Source organism: Sciurus vulgaris (genome assembly GCF_902686455.1).
Source record: "Sciurus vulgaris genome assembly, contig: HiC_scaffold_139_arrow_ctg1, whole genome shotgun sequence".
Taxonomy (NCBI): domain Eukaryota; kingdom Metazoa; phylum Chordata; class Mammalia; order Rodentia; family Sciuridae; genus Sciurus; species Sciurus vulgaris.
Genome location: NW_027632914.1, coordinates 905,867 through 915,286, shown reverse-complemented (window position 1 = coordinate 915,286; position 9,420 = coordinate 905,867). Strand labels below are relative to the sequence as shown.

At 36.7% G+C, this 9,420-nt stretch overlaps 1 pseudogene across 1 annotated transcript; it reads right to left on the bottom strand.

Annotated features, from left to right (window-relative positions):
• Positions 1–268: 268 nt before the first annotated feature.
• LOC306652195 (protein kinase C iota type-like) lies at positions 269–4,082 on the bottom strand (annotated as a pseudogene). The gene has a single exon. The product of its transcript is annotated as a protein kinase C iota type-like (transcript).
• Between the last annotated feature and the right edge of the window lie 5,338 nt (positions 4,083–9,420).

Genomic DNA, 9,420 nt, shown 5'->3' with positions numbered 1-9,420 from the left:
TTTTAATGTAAAAAAAAAAAAAGGTACACAAATACAGATTACATTATGATGACCAAGGCAGTACTCTACATGACAAAAGTCAAACCAAAACAAACTGATAAGTAATTGTACCAGCACAGAACAAGCATAATACCTGATATCCAATCCAGGCTGCATATGCATAAAATGATCTGACCACATGCTTATGCAAAATAAATTATTTCCTAGAACACAAATACACCAACCATTCTGACTGACCACTCTCTTATTCCCCTGGTGAGTATTTTGAGAGAACTTCTATATAACACAAAAAGAACTGGCATGGCACTTAAAAGACTGCAAAAAACAACACAATTAAAAACATTTGTAATGCAATTCTGTATAAAATATACACAGTAAATCTTATTAGTTAAAAAGGATTTTAAAATAAAAGGTCACCCTGAATAATGGTTAAAATCTCATCATAGAAAAATGCTCATCATTTGTACATTATTGGTTAAAAAAAAAAACGATAGTTTTTGTTGCAGGGCAAGGTGGGGAAGGTATCTAACTTGAAATCATTCACTTGTAATTTGTTTAAAAATGTAGGTAAAGTTATACTTTACTGTTTGCCCCATCTTCACAAGGAATGCTCTTTCTAATATTTAACCATAGGACAAGAAGAATTTGAAGTGTTTTTCAAAATGAGGACCAAAGGACCAACAAAATTCTCAGTTGGACCTGGTAGTGTGCATTTTAAACTCCCTGGATGATAATGCCATATTCTAAGCTGCCCCAGGGGAAACAGCACCACTTAAAAGCAAGACATTTCTGGTGCAAGATGTCAGAATTCTCTGTTAAGTTTATGATGTGAAGTGAATACTGCTTTTTGTTTTAAAACAAGTTTCAGGTATTAAGAGAAACATAAATACCTCTCAAATTAACATGTAAATGTATATAAACATTTCCCTTTGAGGTTTTCACTGCTTTCAGACTTACTTATTTGAAGAAAGGAGAATACGTGACCACAAACTGGAAATAGTACATTTCTAATGAAATGTAGTATCCAGAGAAAGAGAAATTTATTAATGTCTATAAATTTTAAATCATTCTAAATTTAAAAAAATTAAAATTAGATAGCTTCCCTAAAATTACATTTACTAAGATTGGACAGTTATTTTTAAGATGATTATGGTTACTTTTTAAAGCCCTTTTTCATAAAAATGATATTTAAAATAAACAGAAGTATGCTATATGGTACCTCTTTAAATACTAAGTTGCTAAACACCAATATTAATAAAAAATAATATGAAAAATTCTGCTCCTGAAATGTATTCTACTATGTATAACCTGGGTTAGTTACTAAATAAAAACTCAGTTAAGGAGCTAGAACTGTGATACATGAGTATATATATGATCTAAACATTTATTCATGTTTACTTATTTCTTTTTTTTCTGGATTTCATTGAGGATTCCATAAACATGACACAAAAGTACCAAAAATGTGGTTTTGGGGGAAGAAACTAGTGAAGTTAAGATATTATACTTAGAAGATAAATTATTTTCCTGTATACTAAATAAGGAAAAAATATACATTCTGCCTCCACTGAATAAATGGAATGCTTTTACAAGTTTGGTAACAAGTGAGTGCCTTAGTATTAATCAAATCATAAAGAACAACTGCAGGATTCACTCTCCAGTAAGAAATAAATATTACCATTGCACTTTTCTGTATCTACTTCAAATGTCTATTATATTCCTTTCTATATACCCAGCAGTTTTCCATTTGACTGCATTATGTCTTTTGAACACATATATTAACAGTAAAGTTTTCACTAAAAAGATAAGCTCAGAAGCTATCTTCATTGTTAAAAATTAAAAAAAATAAAATTACTTGTGCCAGTATTTCAAAAATAATTGATTTGGAATCTGATTCTTAATATGTCTACTTTTTAACCTAGAGGAACCTGTAATGCCCAATTCTAAGGAAATAACATCTTTTATTACCAATTTAGTAATTACCGCCTTAAAAATTAATAATTATCCAAGGCAATGAGAAATCTTACAGCTGGACGTTAAACATAAAGAACTCTGAAACTAACAGGTAATATAAAAATTTGTTGCATTCTAAATTAACCTTTTATTCCAAAATTAAACCCTCGAATGACTTAACAGTGAATGACAAAAATTATGTGAGGCTTATGATGTAATCCCACTATGTGCCTTAATGCAACAGATAATTTCTTTTAAAAGCAGTGGTGATTTCTTTAAACCAAAAAGGCAACTTCATTACTCATCAGGCCTCTAAAGATCCACTTTAACTAAATTTTGACATGATTGTCTGAAAGCTAGTTTTAAGTTTTTTGAGTTACATTTAGATGTAATAATTTATTCTTAGAGTCTATATTGATTTTTTTTGGTGGCAAATATAAAATGGTTAGTTGTATCCAGGTTGGCAACAAACTTATCCATGCATTAAATGGCACATAAGCAGAATGAACAGTTGAAAAATGAGGATCAGACACATTCTTCTGCAGACATCAAAAGAGGATTGATATACTCAAAACCTTCAAATTCAGACTGATCAGTCTTCCTCACAATGTCATCATCATCTGGAGTGAGCTGGACTGGTTCATTAGTAAACTGAGAATCAAAGTTGTCCAAACCAAATTCTCCAGAAATATTTGGTTTAAAGGGAGGTACCACCTGCTTTTGCTCCATCATATCCTAATCAACATTTCGGAAGAATGGGTGCCCCTGTATATCAGCAAATCCTGTTTGAGGATGACAACCCAATCGTTCCTTTGGGTCCTTGTTGAGAAAAATCTTCAGGACACTGGCAGCTTTTACAGAGAGAACGTGGAATGCGAATTTGTTTTTCCAAAATAACTTGGAAGAGATAATCCTCTGTGTTTTGATCAGGGTTATCAGAGCTCCCAACAATATCAAATAGAGACCTTCCTGCCATCATCTCAAACATTAGCACTCCAAGAGCCCACCAGTCGACACTGAAACCATAATCTTCTCCTCTTAAAATTTCAGGAGCAATGTAATTAGGAGTACCACAGAAAGTGCTGGTTGTATCTCCCGGCGGTAATCCTTCCTTACACATGCCATAGTCAGTGAGTTTAATGTGTCCTTCAGAGTCCAGCAATACATTGTCCAATTTCAAATCTCTATAAATTATACCTCGCTCATGAAGATAATTTAAGGCTAGACTGATTTCTGCAGAATAAAACCTGGCATGCTCTTCAGGAAGTTTTCTTTGTCCCTGCATATGAAACATTAGATCTCCTCCATTTACATACTCTATAACAAAGAACAACCTGCTTTCTGTCTGAAAGCATGAGTGCAGCCCAACAAGAAAAGGATGATTGGATGCCTGCTCAAAAACATGCTTCTCTGTCTGTACCCAATCAATACCCTCATCATCATTGACAAGCTCTTTTTTCACAACTTTCATTGCATAAATACGATCTGTTTTTTTTAATCGAACCAACAGTACTTTGGCATAACTTCCTCTTCCTATTACCCGGAGTAAATCAAAATCCTGAAGACCTAAACTGGATGAAGCTTTGCCACTTTCCCTGGTGTTCATTGCCTCCTTTTCCTCACCAACTTGGTCCAAACTCTCATGACTTGAAGGATTATATGGAATTACTGTCTGCGCATGGTCTGAATGCATGGAGGACTGATCCATTGGCATCATTGGTTCCGGTGGCAAAGAATGTCGCCCACATTCGATTGTGACTAGTTTGTGGCACTTCTTATGAACCAAGAGTTTGCAGTTGATACACTTATATCCTTGGCGTCCAAGTCCCCATATTCGGTCTGTGCAGATGGCACAGTGAGCACGCCTGTTGAAACGTTTTGCTTGAAAAGTGTGGCCATTTGCACAATAAAGCTTTCTCCAGCGACGGGCACCTCTGCGATAGATGGATTTATCTTCTCCTGGACAAGGCATCCCAGGACGTTCTGGCACACAAGGGAATACATGAATCAAGAGTTCAGAATCCTTGTTTAGCTCATAAAGCCTAAAGGCTTCTTCTAACTCCAATCTGAGAAGATACTGTACACGGGTCTCCTTCCTCATCTATCCATTTCATGGTGAAAAAGTTGTTCATTGTCAAAAGAACACAGTCTCGAACCTCATTGCAAAGCCCCTCAAAGGAGATGGAAGGCTCCAAAGTGTGTATCATGATATCCCCGCCGGTAGTAGGATTTCAATCGGACCTGATGAAAATGGTCCCCGCAGCCGCCGCCGCGACATATGGGACATGTGCTGCTGCCCCTCTGGGTCAGCATCTCCTCAGTGCCCCGCCTGGACACCAGCGGCCAAGGGTGCGGGGGGGGTGCCGGGCGCCGCTGTGCACTCCTTGCCCGAGCTGGTAAGAGAGCGGCTGCCGCTTGCTCACCTTACCTGCGCTCCTCGCCCCGCGGCGACGACCCAAGGGTCGCTCTCCTGGGCAGACGGAACCCCGCGGCTCCTCCAACCGCCCGCGGCCGCAGGCCGCCTCCACCACACCAGCCCGGCCCCAGCACGCTCCCCGCCGCCCCAATTACTTTAAACAAAGGGATATCAGAGCAAGTACACTAGTACCATGAGGAAATAGTGAGGTGAATTCAGAGGGGTCACCACCTCTTCACAGAAGACTTTTTCAATAGAACTTTTTGACATGATAAAATCTGATGACCACAGTAGCCATGCAACACACAGCATAGGTAGCTCAGCTAATGAGCAACAGGAATGTGGTTACCAGGATCAGGAATGAATGTGAACTGGAATTCAATTTTTTATGTATATAGAAATAGCCACATGTGGCAACTAACCTCTGTCTCATATAGCACAATGAGGCTACTGGCCTGAATGCATGAACAAGCCACATCAGAACAGAAACACAAGGGAAGCAACTGTTCAGAATCAAAAGAAGCATAAGGTTAGAATTTGTCTCTTCTGGAGCATCATAAAAGGATAGTATGTCAACAAGAATACTCATCATGTCTCAGGAAATTTCTAGGATGCTCCAGGGTCCCTGAGAAGCACTCAGGATCCACTGGCCCCATCTTCAGAGTTCACATAGAGCAGAAATCTTATTTATACCTAACCTGGAATATGTCCTCAACTGACCATGGAAAAGGGAGAACACTGCGCCTTGACACAGTCTTTGAAAAAAATTCTTCTAGTAGTAGATAGAGAGCATGCCTTTATTTTTATGTGGTGCTAAAGATCAAATCCAGTGCCTCACATGTGCTAGACAAATGCTCTGCCACTGAGTTATAGCCCCAGCCCAATATTATTTTACTTTTCTAAATGAAATTATGTTTAAAATGCTTAAGTAGAAAAACAAATCTAACCAAATCAAGATGGTGTTGCCTAAATTTATCAATGAAATTTAAACATAACAGTTACACCTGAAAACTGAGAGTGGAATATGGTTATGTTCTGTAAAGCTATCTGGAATTGCACAGAGCCATGCTTCCAGAGACTAGAAATATCATAAAAGAAATTTTCCAGTTACCTTAGAGTCCCTTAAGGTAAAAAAGTGAGAACCTAATTTCAGGGTCAAGACAAGGTGAAGATTATAACATAGCAAATTGGTCCACAGGACTGGCACCCCTGCTACCACAACAGAAAATTATTTTCATTTTGAAAGGGAAATTGTTTTGAAACCTTCAAGTTCCAAATTACAATTATCTAGACTCTAAAGCATAAGCATAGGCACAGACACATGAGGTTGGGTAAAATTTCATCCAGGTTCTCTTATCAAACTAGATGTCATGAAATCTGGTTTCATTTTCCACTAATTGTTGACCTTTGAGAGGAGGCAAATAGGTTCTCAGATATGCCCCTCTTGAGGATTAATTAGGTAAAAATAAATGATGTTTTTGAAGCTGGGCATGTCAACACACACCTGTAATCCTAGCAACATGGAAGTTTAAAGCTAGCCTGGGTGACTTAGTGAGACCCTGCCTTAAAATAAAATAAAAAGAGAAGGGATGTGGCTCAATGATATGGTGCCCCTGGGTTTAAAACTGAGTATAGAAAAATAAATCATGCCTAGTATCACACAGAATGTAAACTTATTTGAAAATAGATTAGCTGTAGATGTAGTCCAGGTAAGATGAGGTCATCACCATTATTCTATATTTAGAATAACCAAAATCTCCACTAGAAAACTTCTAGAACTCTAAATGAATTCAGCAAAGTAGCAGGATATAAGACAAACACCCATAAATAAATTGCATTCCTATATATCAGTGATGAGTCAACTGAAAAAGAAAGTAGGAAAACTACCCCATTCAAAATAGCCTAAAAAAATTGTGTATCAATTTAACAAAAAGGCCAAAGACATCTACAATGAAAATTACAGAACTCTAAAGAAAGAAACTGAAGAAAATCTTAAAAGCTAGAAAGACTTCCTATGTTCTTGGACAGGCAGAAATAATATTGTCAAAATGGTCATACTACCAAAGGTGTTATACAGATTTAATGCAATTCTTATAAATGATATGAAGATGTTCTTCAGAGAAATTGAGAAAACAGTCATGAAATTCATTTGGAAAAATAAGAGGCTGAGAATAGCCAAATCAATCCTCAGTGAGAAAAGTGCAGCAGGAGGCATCATAACACAAGAACTTAAATTATAATACAGAGCTAAAGTAACAAAAATGGCATTAGCAAAAAACAGACATGTAGACCGAAGAAGAGAAGAGAAGACATAGACAACCCAACACACATACAGTTATCTCATACTACACAAAGGTTCCATAAATGTATACTGGAGAAAAATAGCCTCTTCAGTAAATGGTGCTTGGAAAACTGAAATCCATATGTAACAAAATAAAATTATACCTGTATATCTCACCCTGCAAAACATCAACTGAAAGAGGATCATGGACATGTGCCTACTAGAAGAAAAAATAGGTCCAACTCTCCATCATTCAGGTTAGGAACCAAAATCCTCCACAAGACTCCTAAAGCACAAGAAGTGAAATAAAAAATCAGTAAACTGGATTCCATCAAACTGATGCTGTGATGTTTTGCAGCACCAGAAAAATTAAAAAATATGAAGTGAGAGTCTACAGATTGGGAGAAAAAGTTTTCCACCTTCATCTTCAGAAGTTTTCCATCTTCAGATAGAGCATTAATATCCAGGATATATAAAAAACTAAAAAATTAACACAGAAAAACAAACAATCCAATCAATAAATGGACAAAGGAACTGAATAGAAATTTCACAGAACAAGAAATAAGATCACTCAACAAAGATATGAAAAAAATGTTCATCACTAGCCATTAGAGAAATACAAATTAAAACTACACTGAGAGTCCATCTCACTCTAGTCAGAATGGCAATTATCAAGAGTACTAGTATCACTAAATGTTGGTGAGGATATAGGGAATAAGGTACACTCATACATTGTTGGTAGGACTGAAAGTTGGTGCAACCACTCTGGAAAGCAGTATGGAGATTCCTCAGAAAACCTGGAATGGAATGACCCAGTTATCCCACTCTTCAGCATATACCCAGAGGACTTAATATCAGCATACTCTAGTGATGCTGCCATATCAATGTTTATAGCAGCTCGATTCACAATAGCTTAGCTATGGAACCAACCTAGGTGTCCTTCAACAGATGAATGGATAAAGAAATTGTGGTACATTTACACAATGGAATATTGCTCAGTCATACAGAAGAATGAAATTAGAACATGTGCTGCTAAATGGATGGAACTGGAAACTATAATGCTAAGCAAAATAAGCCAATCCCCCAATCCAATGACCCAATGTTCTCTCTGATATGCAGATGCTGACTCATAATAGGCTGGGTGAGGGAGGGATTTTGGGAAGTTCATCAGATGGAACAGGATGGAATGGGGGACAGAGGGGGATGGGAATGGGAAAGAGAGTAGAATGAACGGACATAACTTTCCTATGTTTATATAATAAACAGCGTAACTCCACATCATGTACAACCACAAGAAAGGGATGTTATATTCCATGTATTATGATGTCAAAATACACTGTATTGTCATGTATAACTAAGGAGAACAATTAAAATATATGAATCAAAAATTGATAGAATATGGGCTGGGGTCATATCTCAGTGGTAGAGTGCTCATCTAGCATGTATGAGGTACTGGGTTTCATTCTCAGCACCACAAATAAAAAACAAAATAATGGTACAAGGTGTACAACCATAGAAATGAGATTATGTACCCTATTTGTGTACAATGAATCAAAATGCAGTCCGTAAAAAATTAAAAGCTAAGTAAAAATAATTTTAAAATGTAGAATAAAACAATGAGATAATAAAAAATCCAAACATCTAATTGTACAAAAAATAAAAATAAAAAAGGTACAAGCTACACTTTGCTACACTTTTCAAAAAAAATTGACACAATGTATAGGAAACATGCCAAACATAATTATATTTAGAGATTTTAACATACATCTTTCAAAAAATAAAGGATATAGATGAAGTTGTCAGGGTAACCCTAATGTGGTGGAGGCGTTATAAAAGGGAAATTTGGACACAGACACAGACATGCACAGAGGGAAGGCAAAGAGGGAATCTGACAACTGGATTTGAGAATTTTACTCTCCAGACCTGTGAAAAATGTCTCTGATTTTTAAACCATTCAGTTTTGCCTGGCATGGTGGCACACACCTATAATCCTAGCAGCTCAGAGGCTGAGGCAGGAGGATTGAAAGTTCACCTGAGCAAGACCCTGTCCCAAAATTAAAAAAAACAAAACAAAACAACTGGTGATGTGACTCAGTGGTTAATCACCCCAAATTCAACCCTGGTGCCAAGAAACAATAAACAAAAAGCCCAGTCAGTCTGCCCTATTTGGCAGGCCTAGGAAATGAGTACACTACTAACAATTACTTCTCTCTGTCACACCCAGGGAGCCCAAATTCCACTGCCTCTAGGAATGTGTCTATTCTACGTGCCTCTAGAAGCAAAATCATACAAATTTTGCCCATTGGAACTGGCTTATTTCACTTAGCATAAATTCCTCAATATTGTACTATGTACAATTCATCAATATTGTACTATGTATCAGAATTTCATTTATTTTTATAGATGAAAATATCCATTGTATGACCAATGTATTTATGCAGTTTTCTGTTGACAGACACGTGGGTGTTTTCTATCTTTTTATTGGGGATAATGATGCTATGAATGTAAACAAGTGACTATTCAACATTTCTTTGGGGTATATACATAGGGATTGAATTGCTGGGTATGTAGTCTAGTTTGCTACTTTCATGCTGCTTTGGGGGTCATACATATGCAAGGACTACCTGCCCAAAGTTAAAAAAAAAAAAAAAAAAAAAAAAACCTTTTTCCCTGTTTTTCTTTCTAAGTTTTATGGATTTGTTTTATGGATTTGGAGCTATATTTAGGTCCATGGATGATCCTTTGGGAACCAATTTTAATGTATGTAATGGAT